Source organism: Argiope bruennichi, chromosome 7 (genome assembly GCF_947563725.1).
Source record: "Argiope bruennichi chromosome 7, qqArgBrue1.1, whole genome shotgun sequence".
Classification (NCBI taxonomy): domain Eukaryota; kingdom Metazoa; phylum Arthropoda; class Arachnida; order Araneae; family Araneidae; genus Argiope; species Argiope bruennichi.
This window is the reverse complement of record NC_079157.1, coordinates 62,413,033-62,428,513: the sequence shown is the minus strand read 5'-3', so window position 1 is coordinate 62,428,513 and position 15,481 is coordinate 62,413,033. Positions and strand designations below refer to the sequence as shown.

The 15,481-nt window shown below is 30.1% G+C and overlaps 1 long non-coding RNA gene across 1 annotated transcript; it reads left to right on the top strand.

Moving 5' to 3' along the window:
* Nucleotides 1-5,215: 5,215 nt before the first annotated feature.
* Nucleotides 5,216-15,037, top strand: LOC129976675 (uncharacterized). The gene is made up of 5 exons (XR_008785166.1): nt 5,216-5,359; nt 8,297-8,499; nt 14,213-14,578; nt 14,671-14,812; nt 14,916-15,037. It is a non-coding gene; the product is annotated as an uncharacterized LOC129976675 (long non-coding RNA).
* The last annotated feature ends 444 nt before the right edge of the window (nt 15,038-15,481 follow it).

The following is a 15,481-nucleotide window of genomic DNA, read 5'->3' as shown; positions in this document are numbered from 1 at the left end:
TTTTATCTGTAGTGTATTAGCCTATTAATTACAAGCCTAAGTATTTCAAAAAAATATATATATAAGGAGCCGTCTTTTCCCGCATTAAAATATTCTCATATTTGCATTTTTTTTACTATTAATCTATTGTGATTCATTTTTATTCCTTTTGATATGATTTAATTATGCGTTTTTATCTTCAATAAAATAACAAACAAGAATGATATACGTATGAATTGGCTTAAAGCGTTGTTTATAAATAACATTTAACTTCGTAGTTTTATGTTTATACCTAGGTAAACAAATAATATATTAAAAAAAATTAAGTCAATTCCTACTTGGGTCAACATTTTTTTTTTTAATTTTAGTTACTTTTTATTAAAAAATTACAATTAATATAAATATGTATATATATATATGACAGAATTACAAGTATTAAACATTTGACGACGAATTTGGCGACTTTGGTGACCAAATAGAAATTACTGGAAAAATTTAATTAATCGATTTATATCTGACAAAAAAAACTGTATTAACATCAAGTGTCATCCACTACATATACACTTTTATATATTACATTTATGTTACTTATTAAAATGTTTAGCTTGGCGACCATTTGGTGACTCTATTTAAAGTATTAAAAATTATTTAAATTGAATTAATGAATTAATATTTGAAGTTGCATAATGAATAAAGAATTACGTGAAGTAATATATAATTTTTTTTAAATTAAATTCCTACTTATTTTTTTATATTATTTATATATATCTTATATTATTTATAATCGGGTGTCGTGTCAGTAATCTCAGATCTTGGCGACAAACTTGGTGACCATTTGGCGACATGGCGACAGATTTGGCTAACAAATAGAAATTACTGGACAAATTTAGATAATTAATTAATATTTGAAAAAAAACTGTATTAACATCAAGTGTCATCCACTAGAAATTTTAAAAAATGTATTTGAAATTGTGTGGATGAATAAAAAGTATTTTATTAATGATTGAAAATTTGAACAAGATATATATATATATATATATATATATATATATATATATACAGGGTGGTCAAAAAAAATTCCCCTATATATGAAACCCTAGCGGCCTATCTGCTCAACAATCGAACCAAAATTTCAGACATGGTTGTTTCAAGGTATGCGCTGGAGATTGTGATGATTCTAAACAACGCAGAGCTCACGGTTACGGTTACAGTGAGAGAATTTTGAAATTTTCGAATGGCAACACCCACTTTTTCCTTGCGCAAATTGATCAGAGTATAGAAAAACCACAAATGGCGTTGGAACGATTGGCGTGTGAGAAAATTGCCGCCGTAAAGCATATGCAAAGAAAAGCATTATAAAGGAATCATGACAACACAGAGAGGAAATAGAAAAAAGTTTTTTTTGGAATGGAAAATTATAATTACAGGTTTTCAACGTGTTCATCTTCGCAGGCGACAACGCATTGTATTCAGGAGATTGTGGACAAAAGTGCCGAACGTAACATGAAAGGAAGAATCTGCATAACTTTACGTGTTATCGCATCTTGCAATTCTGACACAGTTGCAGAATTCCATTATTCCTGAATTGCAGCAACGAAATGTCATTAGGGACATTGTATGGATGCAAGATGGGGCTCCTCCACACGTCGCCCAATGTGTTCGACCAGTGCTGCAACAACAGTTTGATGATAGTGTCATCTCTAGTAACTTTGCAGTTTCGTGGCCACCGCTATCCTCCGACTCACTCCTATGGATTTCTGGTTCTGGGGATATCTGAAATATAAGGTGTATACGCCTGGTCCACGAGATGAGTCAGAATTGCAAGATGTCATAACACGTGGAGTTATGCGGATTCCTCCTTTCATGTTACGTTCGGCATTGTTGTCCACAATCTCCTGAATGCAACGCGTTGTCGCCTGCGAAGATGAACACGTTGAAAACTTGTAATTATAACTTTCCATTCCAATAAAACTTTTTTCTCTTTCCTCTCTGTGTTGTCATGATTCCTTTATAATGCTCTTCTTTGCATATGCTTTACGGCGGCAATTTTCGTCACACGCTAATCGTTCCAACGCCATTTGTGGTTTTTCAATACGCTGATCAATTTGCGCAAGGAAAAAGTGGGTGTTGCTATTCGAAAATTTCGAAATTCTCTCACTGAAACCGTAACCATGAGCTCTGCGTTGTTTAGAATCATCACAATCTCCAGCGCATACCTTGAAACAAACATGTCTGAAATTTTGGTTCGATTGGTTGAGCGGATAGGCCGCTAGGGTTTCATATATAGGGGAATTTTTTTTTGACCACCCTGTATATATATATATATATATATATATATATATATATATATATATATATATATATATATATATATATATATATATATATAGGGAGAGTGTGAACTAATAATAGGAATTGAAACATAGGAATTTTTAAAAGTTATATACAGAAATAGTTAAAAATACATTTTCTATGTTAACATATTTTTTTAATTATTTTTAAAACGTTAATTCCGTTCAGTTTTATATTAACATCCCGTTTCAAAGCAATACTAGGGCTATTTTGGGACGGACCTAAAAGTTTTGAATCATGGTCCGACGGGAACAGCACCGGAGCTCGCGCCCCTCTCCAAGATACTATTCCACATCAATGGAAAAATGTTAGCCCCGTTAATTCTTTTGTGAAATCAAATACCGAACCAAATACCGAACCCAGTGAAGCTAACATCTGGAAAGAGCTAACATTCTCTTTAGAGACCATTACGGATATAAAATTACTAAGCAATCTGGAAGCTCTCCCTGGAGAATTAAATTACTGTCAGAAGACATTCGAGTGATGTATCTGAGCATATGAAACATATCCTGCCTGATTCGTGAAAAAAGAAAGAGAAGGAATCATGTGAAGGCGGGAAATATTTATCAGAGGACAGATGCTAGGATATACCCAGAATCCTGCATACGTTGTGACTAAATAAATCTTTAAGCTAGTCTTATTACATTTTCTTTCATAGAAGACCACGCCCCAAGAAAGAAAAATATTTCAATAGTTTGATAGAATTTTACAATGGAAACGTGTAAGAATTTAGTTCTATTTTAAATTGAAAATATGTGTAGATATAATAATATCTACGAATGTCAAATAGTAATCCGAATACTCTGCAAAATATATAGATATTATACTATTTTATCAAGGAAATTCTGTTCTATCTTCTATAGCATGCTTTTTTTCGAAACTCTGTAATGTTTATTTTATTTTTATGCAATGGATTTTGTCATAATTCATAAGTAATCTTACAAACGGGACATTAGACTACCAAATAACAATTATCAAATATCTATAAATTTTATTATATAAATTCGAATATTATAAATTTATAACAAAAACTTAATCTATATAGTATGTGTATTATGAACTCACGTCATAAAAATATCTTTCTGACTTTTACAGGCATTGTATTAACACTCATATTCATATGTTAAGAATTTATGTAAAATAATCAAAAATGTACAAAAAAAGTTACATCATTATAAAGCCTACTTGGTACAAAAAAAATGTTAAAGAATAATAAGATATATGTACCAGAGAGTACAATAAAATAAGAACAATTTCATGAAGCAAAAAGAGAACAATTTAAGCCATATCTAGAGAAATTACATCTTGACTTTTTCCTTAAGTTTAACAGATTATATTGTTCTTCAAAACATCAATTACAAATTCTGAGTATATCTGAAAAACAGAATTATTAAGTGTTTTTCATTTTAATCTTTTAGATATTAAACATGTGCTATTTAAAAAATCTGACATAGAACTGGAAGGGTGAGGATGTCATGCTATAAATCTATGTTTGAGCGCCTTCATATTTGCTCACTTGGTAAAGAGAAACAGAAGTTGAAAACTTGTGAAATACTCTTTCTTGGGGCATTTCACATAATAAATATCTGATTATCAAATAGTCCAAGTAGGCAAATGAAGAGGATCCAACTAACAGGATAAAATTGTTTTTCATTATTTTTTAATCAATTTAAAGGCAATCATAACTGTAGAAGGTAAAAGTTTGCATTGAATTTTATAAATCCATGTCATTACCATTTATTTCCTAATTATGTACAAAATTTTGTGTAAATCTTATTGATACCCTCCTCACATTTTACTTTACATTTCTTCATTTACTTTTTTTTATGGTATCCAAAATTATCATATCCTATATTTGACAAAAAAAAATGACATTCTAGTCTTAATAAACTCTCAATCTTAAGACCAGAGTCCCTGATCTTAAAAAGATCTGAAAACTCTGATGAGGACAAACATTCAGGGAATGATAAATATGAAAGAAAAGAGATCAGGTTTAAATATCGATAGAATTATGGAATTCATATCTGACTAATTCTTTAATGTTGGATGATATCTTGTTATTAATCATTTCAATAATGGTTAGTTGAAAATTGACCCCCAAACCACTGAATCATATTTATTTCATTGACCACTATGATGATGGGACAATATGTTTTGAGGACTGGCAAATAAAATTTCATACAATGATTAAGCTTATCTTTATTTAAGTTATTTGACTGGTATCCAAATTTATCATATCCTATATTTGTCAAAGGAATGACATTCTAGTCTTGATATACTTTCAATTTGAAGACCAGTGTCTCTTATTTTAAAAAGATCTGGAGACTCTGATGGAGGCAAATATTCAGCAAATGATAAATATCACAGAAAAGAGATGTGGTTAAAGTGGGCAATTGAATTTTGGAATTCATATCTGACTAATTCTTTAATGTTGGAAGAAAGCGTGTTATTTGATCATTTCAGTATCGGTTAGTTGAAATTAGAACCCCAAACCACAGAATCATGTTTATTTCATTGACCACTATGATGATGGGTCAATAATTTTTAATGAGCCTGAAATAAAATTTTATGCAATGATTAGTGTTATCCCTATTTCAGTTATTTGATTGATAATCATATTTTCTGTCGTTTCCCATATCCTGTACTAGAGCAACCCATTTTATTTTTTAAAGATTCCTCTGCAAAATGTTAATATTTTCTGTCAAATGATATTTTAGTGTTCGAACCCGGATAACTGAGTTTGTAATTTCTGTTTAACTATCGAACTTTCGAAGCTGCATTTTACAAACTTTTACAAGAAGAGAACTAAGGTCTTTCTATTCGCTGAAACATTAAAACGTTTAATCGATTTTTCATTTTGAAGTTATTTGCTTGAATTGGGAGGTTGGTTTACGATTTTCGTAGAATCTTAAATGGTTTTAATGTGGCATAGCTAGGAATTTTTATCCTAACATTCTTTTGTTCACCGTTCATGTTATTTTATGATAAATTCGTAACTGTTTTTATCTCGTATTTGATTACAAATGAGGTAAGTAATTTTGTTTGTTCATATTTGAATATATATGACAGCAAACTTTGAATTAAATATTTTCATAGTTCAGTCAGAAGTTATAAGGCTGTTAAAAAACAAATACTTAATTACATAATGGATTATATTCAGTTGATTAGCATTTAAGACGATAACTGCACAAATGAGACTTTGCTTTTTATTTATTAAGGAACTTAATGCATTTTTTAAATACGGTTTTTACCTTTTTAATGGAAATACCGAATGCCGCGGGAAATGTTAAAATCGTGTGAAGTTGGATTATAATAAAATGTCGCCAACGAAATAAATTTTTAGACCTTTTACAGAGTGGAGGGATTTTTTACAGATAATTTTACTAAAGCGAAAATATAGTGGAATTAGTCATTTTATTTCTATCCATAAAGGAAATAACAAACAACTTTTTGATAATTTTTATGTGTATTTATATTGCATGTAAATTTTATGATTTAAAATTCGTTCAAAACTCTCTACATGACATAGCGTTAAATCGAGATATCCCACATATGGCGTGTGGTTATTTCACGAATTGTAGATACTCGCTTATAATTAACAAACCTCTAATTAAAAGTTTCAATTTAAAGAAAATTTTCTCTACCTCTTCGAGTGATATTATAGTAAAAGCATAAGCTTTATAGTACTTTATTATGACAACACTAAATTATTCAGATTTTCCAATTTGATTTCATTTTATATTCGAAGTTTAATTTTTAAAATATTTTTGATTGCATTTGGCAAGAGATTTTCATTGTTTTTTTTTTCAAAATTTAAATTCATTCATGTTATAAAGATATTAAGTACTTTCTTGTGTACATTTTACTGTTGTAATATAATTAATATATTATAATAATAATATAATTTAATATAAATATAATTTAATATAAATAATTTAACACTTAAAAATTTCTTCTCTTATCACGATATTTCGGAAGAAATTAGAATTTTTATTTTTATTTTTCCGTTTAAATATTTTTGTAAAATATAATCTTATTGTTGTTAAATTAAGACTCAATATTTCAAAAGAAAAGTATCGGTAAGAAATATTCAAATCAGCCAATTATTTAGGGGTCGAAATTCTGCTTTTACCCAAGGGGTTTTACTTAAATTCATAAGATGTTTTGTAATATACTGGAAGTGATTTAAGTAATAATTTTTTTTATTTAATGGTCCCTTCTTCATACAAAAATTTAGTAATTTTCTTAGCATAAACCTACATATCTTTTCTTGGTAAATTTAAATTTCGCATCTTGCCTATTTGTATCTTGGGATAAGCATGTTTAAAAAAAAAACACGCGATGAATTTGAAGAGCCTGATTTATTCTCTCAAATTATACTGTAAAAATATTCTAGAGCATTCACAAATGATCTAGAACTTTTAAAAAAACTTACGAAATATTCTGAAATATATAAAGTATTATTTATTTTATATTAATTTATACTTTTTCAAATTTAGCAGTGTTAAAAAATCCAAAATGATCAAAAATGCAAATTTTCAGTAGACATCGGAAAGATCTGCTCACTTTCAAAGTCCAAGTGTCTAAATATATTCGAAGATATCCCTAAGGGTTTCATAAATTAAAAACTTAAGAATGGTTTAAAATTCATTTGCGATAGGCATGTCTATCCTTGCGGTATTTTCTAGGTTAGTGAAAATTGTCGAAAAGCTTTTTTCACTAAGGCAATTAAAGTTTTGGTAGAATTCTAGATGGCAAAGAATTATAATTTAAATATAAGTATGTTTAATTCGTCACGACTTTCTTCATACTGATAAAAATACATTCATAGAAGCTTCTAGTGTCATTTAAATATCATTTGATTTTAACTTTACTAATAAAATTTTATTTTTGATAAATTTTAATGTTCTATTGCCTACTAAAAGTTAATTTCTTCGTAGTCTAATGTGCTTATAAAATTAAACGCATCTGTCTTATCGTTGGAACCATTTTTTGTTAATGCTCCCATTTGATACAATAACTCTATTCAATTCGTTCTGCAATTATAAGCTCGTAGTCTTTTTCATTTTGCCCGATTTAATGTTTTCTTTATGTGAATCTTTCATGTCCGGTAATATGACAAGAATTCATTTTTGATAACATTTATAATTAACGAACGAAAGTTGAAAGATTTTCGTGAGATAATCTTTCTTATACATTATAAGAATCAGATGAATCAAATGCATGTTTCAGTAATTAAATATTAATGTGAACTTAGTATTACAACATAGACTTATCGTTATGTCCTACATTTCTGTACTATCTAGTAAAGCATTTGTAAATATTTAGGTAACATATTATGTAGTCACATTTGCCATGTGGCTTGAAATATCGTATACGAATCGAACAGATATAAGCATAACTATTGCATTTTTATTAAAACTTGTAAGGTTTAGAGACAAAGTATAATGTACGTTTTTAATTCATGCGTGAATTGAGAAATTCCTCTAAACGAATATTCCAAATAATTAGGAGAGAAAATGGATGACAAAGACGCAGAACCCAAATTGCAGAGAATTATTAGCATAAAAAAATGCTGGCTTTTAAATCTAGAGCACAAGCTTTTAACAAGTCTTTTGCTATTAATAATGAATCTAAATCTTCAGCCTTTGTTAACTAGATTAATAATAGCCTTAGACATCATCGTGTTAGCTTGTATTAAAATTTTGAAACTAAACGCCAGAAAATTACAGGACGCCTTAGATGTTAAGGTTCAAGATTTTCGCCGAGTTGCCAATACTTTTCCAACTCGATATTTAGAAACTGAAATTCATTGCTGCTCAATATAATTAAATTTTATTGATAATGAAGTTTATAGATACCCGAAAATTTCATTTTTTTATTTGAAATTATTTGAAATCAGCGAATGAATTTATAGAATACACTCGTGTTTCAACCCGTGTAATCCACTCTTTTTTTGTTTCAGTCTCGGTCTAAAAGATAATTAGAATTCCAGAACTAAAGGCTGCATCTTATTTGCCGACTTAAAGCAATGGAATGTCCATTGAATCCAGCCATTGCCGAAGGTGCCGCCATTGATGTTTGTTATTTCAGAATCCAGATCAAGTTACTTTAGAGGAAGAACATTAGCGTTTCATGTAGACATGTGCCCATTCATGGAAGAAAATGGTAAAAATATTCTTTTGGATTTTCCTCTCACATTGGACTACATCGGGCAAGTTCGTGTAAATTTGAAATCTTCTCCTTGGAGCGATTTCTAATATTCAGCGATAGTAGTATTTTTAAAATACATTAAATTTATTCTAACGAATTAGTAAAAATCTTAAATAGTTTATAGTTTTAATGAATTTTTAATTCAATCTTGAAAATAAAAATGAATGGGCCAGATTATCAGGAAACAGTATACCTCTTGATTAAGTGTTTAGTTGTGAAATGCTCTGTGAACAAACTGTTTGAAGGTTATTTCTTAAACGAATTTCAGTTAGCTTTTAAACCTTGCCGTGCAGTGTAATTTAAATTCTTTGTTTTTAGACATCGTTTTCAATTGTTGAAAGGCAAGATTAATGATTAACTAATTATTGACTTAATATTTAGATTTTTCTGATATAATTTAAAATCCTTTTCGAGTTGTTATTAATCTTTCTCGAAAGCTCCATTTGCAGTTTCAGAAGAACCTTTATGGCTCAATGTTTTGCTGAATTCTTAGGTTGACTCAAACGTGACTTAAGGTCGATTCATGCATTCAGGGCTTCTCATTATTCAAACTTCCGTTTACAATGTGTGATGTGAAATTTCAATTGTTATGCGAAGTTTATAAACTCGCGAATTGGCAGATCCTCATTCTCATCCGATAATTGGCTTTTAATATGAAGTGTATCGTGCTAATATGCATTCGTTTTATGGCTTATATGTCTAGTTTGTCCCAATTGTAAACCTGAGATTAGAAAGCAAGATAATATGGTTTTTATGAAAGCATGTGAAGCCCAAACGATGATTTGGTAAACTAATTTTTTCATATTATAAATCAGAATCAAATTCCAAGATTGAGTGTGATATATATTCTAAAACATTTTGGAATAAAATTTTGACAGTTTGTTGTAAGAGCAAATGGAAAACTTATTCATGTTGCTCATCCCAGTCACATAATATAATAATCAATATTATACATAATTATTAGATATTGTTCAATATCTGTTATTGAAGAAATACTATAAATAAGAATTTCAGAAAGATAATTTTCTTCTTTTTGAGTTTTTTCCCGAGTTACAGCAATTTTTAAAATGTGAAGATGATTTTCTAATAAGGGGTGTTTTTCCTGGTGTGTCTCTAAATCAAGAGTTAATTGTAAGATAATGTAAAAGCTGATATCTGAGACTCGACTCTTAACACTTATCAGGAATTATCAAGATAACATGCAACAAGATTATCAATGAGATAGTTTAGAGTTCAGATGCATCAAGTTCAAGCTTAATACGAATTAAGTAGATTAAAGTATCTCACAGATGATTATAGGTGACATTAATATATTATATAATAGAATAAAATTTCTTCTGATAGAACTCCTTAATATAAGCCCAGTTACTAAATTAAAAGTTTCAAAATAAAAATTAATCTTTTCTTACTTCGATGTTCTTGCATTGCTTTAAATTTAGTCAAAATTAGCTGTGGTTTTAGAATTTATCTTCAATTTGTTTAAGTTATACAACTATTGGTATACAATGTACTGATAATATTAGAGTAAAACCTATCTGCATGAAATGCATAATCTGATATAAAATTAAATTAAACAAGAATTGAGACAATTCCCATATAACTGATTGTTGAAATATAGTAAAACCTTTTAGACATTTTTTGGTTTCGGATTCTAATTGTTAAAGGATAAACAATTACACATTTTCTGTTCAAATCTTGTTTCTTGAGCACAATGTAAACATGGCATTATAACATAACACACGTGCTTATCGTTATTTATTTTTTAAGTTACTATCATACATTTTTTTTTTTTTACTTTAACTTTAACTCGATATTCTAAAGTGCCATTAGACCTCTTAGAATTGACAGGAACACATTCTGGTGGAATATATCCTCCAATAAGATTTCAGATAATTATCCATGAGTAAATGGAATAGATTTGGATTGCTAAACTTCAATCTAAAATTGGATTTATACTTTGAGAAAAAAATCATTTTAAACTGGTAGATATTTGACTAATGAGCCAATAATGCAAAGCTTTACAATCTTTGAATATAACTGCTCTCAGTCACGTTCCCCAATGCATTTCACTGTTGCTTTTTTAAATCTATTCATTAAAAAATGATAAATATTATATTCGGCATTGCATATTAAAAGTTCTACTTTCATATGCATCGGTTTGTAATCTGGATTTTATTTTTATTTGGCAATTCTTAAGACGAGTACATTAGGGGGAATTCTTGCCTATATATTTTTTTTCATTCGTTTCAGTTAATATGGTATCAAATATAGAAGACTACTAGAGATATTAAGAATGAATAACTTCTTGTAACTTTCTTTATGGGGATTGACAAATTGCAAAAATTGTTCAAATGTCAAATGACACTGTTAAAGTGTGAGTTAGTGGGAATCCATGTTGCCTTCTGAATAAGGTTTGGACTGGATATGTTATGGAACGTAAAAGATTTAGAATGCGAATGGACAGTAGGTTGTTGGTGGTTGAAGTGTGGTAATGAGTGTGACGAGTCGATAGTTGGTGGCTGGAATGTGCATAATGAGTGTGGAGAAATGGTCGTCGGAGCGTGGGGAATGAAATCTGTGGTGGCAGTTGTTCACTAGAGCGCAGGTAATGAATGCTGTGGTGGCAGTTGTTTGCTGGTGCGTGGGTAATGAATGCTGTGTTGGCAGTTGTTTGCTGGTGCGTGGGTAATGAGTGCTGTGGTGGCAGTTGTTTGCTGGAGCGTGGGTAATGAGTGCTGTGGTGTGCTTTCAGTTGTTCGCTGGAGCGTGGGTAATGAGTGCTGTGGTGTGCTTTCAGTTGTTCGCTGGAGCGTGGGTAATGAGTGCTGTGGTGTTCTTTCAGTTGTTCGCTGGAGCGTGGGTAATGAGTGCTGTGGTGTGCTTTCAGTTGTTCGCTGGAGCGTGGGTAATGAGTGCTGTGGTGTGCTTTCAGTTGTTCGCTGGAGCGTGGGTAATGAGTGCTGTGGTGTGCTTTCAGTTGTTCGCTGGAGCGTGGGTAATGAGTGCTGTGGTGTGCTTTCAGTTGTTCGCTGGAGCGTGGGTAATGAGTGCTGTGGTGTGCTTTCAGTTGTTCATTGGAGCGTGGGTAATGAGTGTGGTGTGCTTTCAGTTGTCTACTGGAGCGTGGGCAATGTGAAACTCTTGAGTGTTGATGAAATGCGAGTGGTTCCAGTGAAATGATTATTAGTGAAGTGGTTATGTAAACAGGAATGCGTGGTTTCAACTAGTTCTCAGCATAAAATTTTTTTAATGTATTTTTGAAATTTTTTTTTCGAGAAATTCAAGCATCTTATTTGTAGTCTGTCCATGGCTTGTAATTGTGTGTAAGATTACCTTCGAGTCGGGTGATAAGTACAAGTTTGGAAGTCGGATTGTCTGATCAAAACCAGTTACGTGAACTGTGATATGCTAATTTTTTGGAATGAAAGAGGAATTGGGCATTGTTATTGCTTATGTATGAAGTAAGAATGCTGATATGTGATGAAAATTGTATGAATGTGAATGAAAAATAGTTAATTCCATTTCTAATTTAAAAATCTACGATTAATTCTTGATTTTGGGGAGGATTTTGTTTTATCAAAATCAATCTTGAAGATTAGATTTTTAAAGTTTTAGAACCTTAGGAAAAGTAATTCAAATTTAAAAACTGTTTTCTTTTTGATATATTGAGAATTTTTAATGCATATACGTTAAGGGGAATTTTAATTATTTGGACAATTTACAAAGTTTTTCTTATTTCTACCATATTTCTGGGCATAAATAATCGCTTTGATCGTACCCGTCTTTGGATAAATGCTGGTTGAAACATTGAGTAGATATAGGAAAAATGGGAAAACTAAATAAACCTGAACTTTTAAAATTCCACCATTTCTTTTATCTAAAATCCTGATCAGTTTAGTAATTGCACTTTCCTGCAAATTTTTAATCAACCGGCTGTTCGTTTTGTTTTGTAATATTTTTTTAATAATGTTTTTGAAAATGCAAACACCTCTGCAGTTTTGAATCCCCTAGATATAATAAACTACTTGCATCAGACATATAAGCGTTCAATTACGATATATCATCTAGTTTTAAGTCAATGTACTGTTTATACAAATGATTCTTTTTTAACAGTTTGGCAGTTTATAAAAATATATATCGGTTGAACTGCTAGTATACTTCAATTTATGACATGCATGAGAAGTTTAAGCAATTTGAAGTCTACAAAAATTTTTAACTATATAAAAATATGATAATGTGCAAAAGCGAGGCAAAATTAATATTTCAGTGTAGTTCTTGATTTGTAAAAAATCCTTTGGTTCCGATATTTTTTTCATAAAACGAAATCTGACAAAATTGATGTAAAATTTAAATATTTAAAAAAGCTAATAGAAAACCTAGAATTTTATTAGCTTCTTATATTGGATTCAGTCACTCAGATTGAGTGGATTGTTCAGGGATCAGCCACTAGTGGGAAATATCAACACTCTATCTGGACATTTTTATTTTCTTGACTTCGCACAATTGATATAATTAGAGGACTCAAAGATCAATTAGAGGACCCAAATTGGCTTAAATTTTTTTTTCAATAATCCATAAAATGTTATCTGTAAATTGGATGTCTTTATCATGAAATAAAGTTCACCTAAATAATTTATCTATTCTGAAGCACCTATTGCTTATTAAATTTTCTTATCTACAATCGTGGAATTTGATTTCTTGGTTTATGATGCAGAAATTATATTGTTTTCTGGTATTCCTCATCGCTCATATTTAATGTTAATTGAACCTTTTAAGGTATTAAATGCATACTTCAGAATTGGAAATATTTTATTTAGTTTATTTCTTTAATATTAACATTGTAAACTGAATTACAAAAACATTGGATAACATTTGATTGGTTCCACCATATTGTAACCGTAAGTTTGGTTGGTAACATATATTGAATCAATTTTCAATTATATTTGAAGAAACAAGGCATCTGGGCTGGAAAACAGTTCTTGAATCTGTAAATAGATGTAGTGTTCTAAATTATTTAAATTTGTCCATATACGGAAATATGCTCAATTGAATACCTTGACTGCCTAATGGAGTACTATTTAACTCGTAGGCTTGAATTCACGATTAAGTTTTTCAAATTATTGCGATTTTAAAAACCTCAGTGCAATATTCGCTACTGAAAATAAGATCCCATTTTTAAAAATTTGCTTTTAAAAATATAATTTAATCGTAAGAAATACGATGACATATGTGGTAAATATCGCGCAATATTTCGTCTGATAGGAATTCTACTGATACTCTTTCCTGATTATTTGGTCCTTTTTCAAATCAACTCTATTCTTCTATTTAGACCATTCGAGTAATTTTAAAATTAATATGAATCTAAATATTTTATCCAGAGAATAAAACAGAACTATGTATTAAAGAATTTAACAGAAATTGCTCCGAGACGAGGATTTCTGTTTTATATGAATTTATTCTTTGTTGTCCAATATGAAAGAGGAAAGAACCGAGGATAATTCTTGGCCATTGTCCATAAACAAAATATGTGATCTGTGAAAATATGTGAAGAATATGTGAAATTTCAAGAGAACATTGGAGTTATCTTCAAATAAAACAATATAAGAAAATCTTGAATTTTAGAACTTTGATTCCAGGTGACTGATCTGAAACTCTCCCTTTTTAATAGATTGCGTGAAATGGCTATCTCTTGTCGACGGAACTTCGTCATTAAATGATTAAATCATGTCTTGGATAAAGAATTTTCTCTGGAAGGTCCTTAATTGTATCCTGATTGCTGCTAGGTTTTCACGTTTTTAAAATAAAATTCCGAATTAGAGCACAATTTGACTTCTGAAGATTTGACTAGCTGTTGGATGTTGTTTGGTTCCGCTATAATGTTGATGTATTGTTTGGTTATGCTCATGCCAATATTTGATTTACTTGTAACTTTCCCTCATCAAGAAATCTGCACCTTACAAGAAATCATAATATTTTTTTCCTGAATTCTACTCAAATTGGATTCTTGAGAGGAGGCTTCTACAAATAGATGAAGGTAAAATTCCTGATTTTTCACTATTTTGTTTGTGCTCGATTAAATTTAATGTATTGTCAAAGAAACAAATTCTTTGCTTTTTTTTTCTGCAGCTGTTGATGGATTAGAAAGCTACAAAGACGCTTTTTCTCTATTACGGACATGACGTTCTTCTCTTACTATGCAGAAACTGCCATTCGGTTCGAAGTGCATGTATGGATCTTCACCGTTTATCATAATATCCAAATTAATACCGTAAGTACTGCAGCAAAATTTATTTTCATTAACGAATACAAATTTCATTTAGGATCTTTACTACTTGTATGAGTAAATATTTAAAATATTTTATTTTGCGCAGTATTCAATGATTGCGAGAAATAGTTACGGTAACCTCATAATCCACATTGCCATCCGTTTGCTGAATTATGTGACCTCATCTTTCATGAACGACTACCTTTTATGATATTGAAGTCAACTAGTAAGTTGCAGTTAATCAATGCTTAGTGATAAATCGGATGTAAATTCCAAATGGGAAATGTACAACATAATCATTTGATAAAATTTTATGAATTCATATTTTTCAAATGTTGGTAGTTTGTTATATAATACTCATAGGTATCTTTTTCTGGAGTAGGTCCTATAATCCTCTTTCAACAGTACGATTACCTTCTCAATTTCATATGGACTGATACCATCAGCGTTGAATGCAAAGGAAATATACTTTTAAAGATGGTATCAGAGATAGCAGTAACATGGCAAGTATATGAATTAAATATAATGCAGTTTTAATTAATCAGTTTAAATCACTTGATGTAACGGATGGAATGTTTAAGGGGACAGGGTACTATCGAATCTACATAATTTTTAATATTTAAAATTATACTATTAAAGGTGTTTTGTAAGCTCGTATTTCATGGTTTCTCT